General features: G+C 39.9%; 1 pseudogene; it reads right to left on the bottom strand.

The window, feature by feature from the left end:
• Positions 1 to 92: 92 nt before the first annotated feature.
• Positions 93 to 2904, bottom strand: part of LOC106745505 — a 7438-nt pseudogene continuing 4626 nt past the window's right edge.

Below are 2904 nucleotides of genomic sequence, written 5' to 3'. Positions count from 1 at the left end.
GAAGAATATATCATTGATTGAATAAAGAACTTTGTTTGCCCAATCACTGTCTGACTTTTACTCACATACTCCGCATGCACTTTTGCACTCACGCAATATTGATACGCTTTGTTAAATGAATTTCTTTCAATTCATGTGGTACCCAAATATCAAGCTTTTTAACGAATCCAAGACGTTTTATATGATCGTGGATTGTTGATTTTGGTATTTTCAATTTCTCTCCAATCTCCCGCTTAGATATATGACGATCCAAGTCGATTATGGCTTTAATTTGGTCATTATCAGCTTGCAATGGCCGACCTGAAAGTTGCTCATTTTTGATTGAAAAATCTCCAGAACGGAACTTATCAAACCAATTGCGGCACTGTCGTTCTTTTAAGGCTTCCTCGCTATATACGTCACGTAACTTTTTGGCAGCCTGCGCTGCGTTTTTTCCTTTGCGGAAATAAAAAGTAAAATATGACGAAAATGCTCGTTATTGGACTCCATACTAAAACTGACGCCAAACTAACAATTTTTAACAAAAACATGTGTAATTTGCTTCTAAAGTAAACTAAGAGTGACAGCTTACAAATGTCAAAAGAAAAAAATCATAACATTGATAGAAGACATTCAAACAGACGCTTAAAGCCATCTTTTGGAGCCATCGGCAATTACTTTTCGGGCAACCCAATAGTTACATATAATATCTAAATATCGCATCAGGTCAGGAGGCGCGGACTTGTCTAATCAATTTTGAATTTGAAGACGCTAACAGAAACGGGGGTTGGGATTTTTTATGAACGATAAAGTGCCGTGGCCTTCTGTTAATTTAGACAGGCTTTCTGTTAATTTAGATAAGTGTCGATGGAGGGTTTTATTCAATGAGTGCGCGCGTTGTGTTGATGTCCTACTTATCGGGTGGCTTTGAGTTAGTGCTTACGCAGCTTTCTCGAGCATAGGCCGTACGATTCGCTTTAGACAACCATCAGTCGAAGTGTGCTCTTTGAAGGAAAAGGAAATGACGTGAAGTGACAGAAGGAAAATTCGGAGAAGATAGAAGAAGAGGAGAAAGAAAAGAGAAAGAACGAGAGAAGAAAGAGAGAAAAAAAATGAGTGATTGTTAGGGAGGAGAGGAATGTTTTTGAGACTTTTGTGCGGTAAGTTTATATCAAGAGGAGGCAGAATGTTTTTTTCTTGGCAGGGCCTGATTTTAAATTTCTTCTTCCTCTTTTTCAGATGTTCAAGAAGGCGTGCTTTGTCCGGGAGGCGAGGAGCCGTTGGGAGAAGGTGGATCTGGTGAACCTAAGAAATTACTGCCGGAATGCGGCCAGTGAATTTTGGTAGATTGGGGAGTACGATTGGAACGAGCCTTGGCCGTGGAATACTTATGGATTTTGTAAAATGTATAACATCGAGAGGGTATAGATGGCGTTAGGAGGGGGCCGAGAAAAGAAGAGAAATGAATATAAAGAAAAAGAAAAGTGGTAATTAGTTGGTTTCTTTTCCTCACACTTTCCTTTCCCGTAATTTTAAGATAAGTTAGGCGCTCCACGCGGAGTTTGTAAATAAGGGTTGCCGGGGTGGTTTAGTAGGTCTTGTACGAAGTCGATAACAAAAATCGGGTCCGGGATGGTGCGCGTGTGACGGAGTCCGTTAAAGTTAGCGTCTTCGGCGTGTCGTGGCGCTCCTGTGCCCGATCCAGCTAAGGGTCTCCTGTGAGAGGTTGGGTTATGTTTCCCACGGTAAGTATAATTTTATGTGGTAAATAATAATAATAATGTAATAGTAATAATGCCTAGTCAATATGAATAATATAATCAACAGAAGCGACTTCGATGCTTGGTCACTAGACGGCTACCGGGGTGATGAAGTGTATAGGGAAGGAGGGAAAAAATAATACGATAGAAAACAAGGGGAGGAGTGAGTTCCGGGATACCTCGGGACGTAACAATATATATGTGTATATATGTGTATATAAAATGTTCACGTTCACTCTCTTTTTTTCTTTTCTTTTTAATAATATTTTTATCCGATACTAAGCATATACGTATGTCAGACGTTTTAAAGTAAATTTATTTTATGTATTGGGAGTGTGAATAAGTTATCGCCGTTTCACCATCAGATGGCGGTATAAAAATTTTCTGTGTATAATTCAAGATGATGACGCATCTATATTGAAGTTCTATAACATATGTTTAAAATCAGTGCGTGTCTTTCCATTAACCTATAAAGAACATTTTCTTTTTGTAGCGTAAAACATGTCAAATTTCGTGCCAAATAAACCGTTGTTGCGGGGAATTTTACTGCACTATTTTAGTCAGAAGAAATCTGCAGCTGAAGCACACAGAAATCTTGGAGAAACCTATGGTGATCATGCTCTGTCGGAAAGAACATGCAGACATTGGTTTAACCGATTTAAAAATGGTGATTCTGATGTTCAAGATAGAAAACGCAGTGGTGCACCAAAAAAGTTTCAAGACGAAGAATTGGAAACATTACTTGCTGAAGATCCATGTCAGACGCAATCCGATGTTTTAAAATCATTAGGAGTTGATCGAACCACAGTTTCGAAACGTCTAACAGCATTAGGAATGATACAAAAGAAAGGATCTTGGGTGTCGTACGAACTGAAGCCGAGAGACGTCGAACGGCGTCTTGTCACGTGTGAACAGCTGCTTCAACGACAAAAAAGGAAAGGTTTCATACATCGTATTGTGACTGGTGATGAAAAGTGGATATACTACAGTAATCCCAAGCGTAAAAAATCGTGGGTTAAGCCCGGCGAAGCAGTAGCATCAACGCCAAAGCGGAATATCCACGGTTCCAAGCTCATGCCGTGCATTTGGTGGGATAACGCTGGGGGTAGTGTATTGCGAGCTGCTCCAACCCAACCAAACCATCACAGGAGATCTCTATCGACGA

The sequence above is a fragment of the Dinoponera quadriceps genome, unplaced genomic scaffold, assembly GCF_001313825.1.
Source record: "Dinoponera quadriceps isolate SergipeBrazil2010 unplaced genomic scaffold, ASM131382v1 scaffold1780, whole genome shotgun sequence".
Classification (NCBI taxonomy): domain Eukaryota; kingdom Metazoa; phylum Arthropoda; class Insecta; order Hymenoptera; family Formicidae; genus Dinoponera; species Dinoponera quadriceps.
This window is presented reverse-complemented; position numbering and strand designations above follow the sequence as displayed.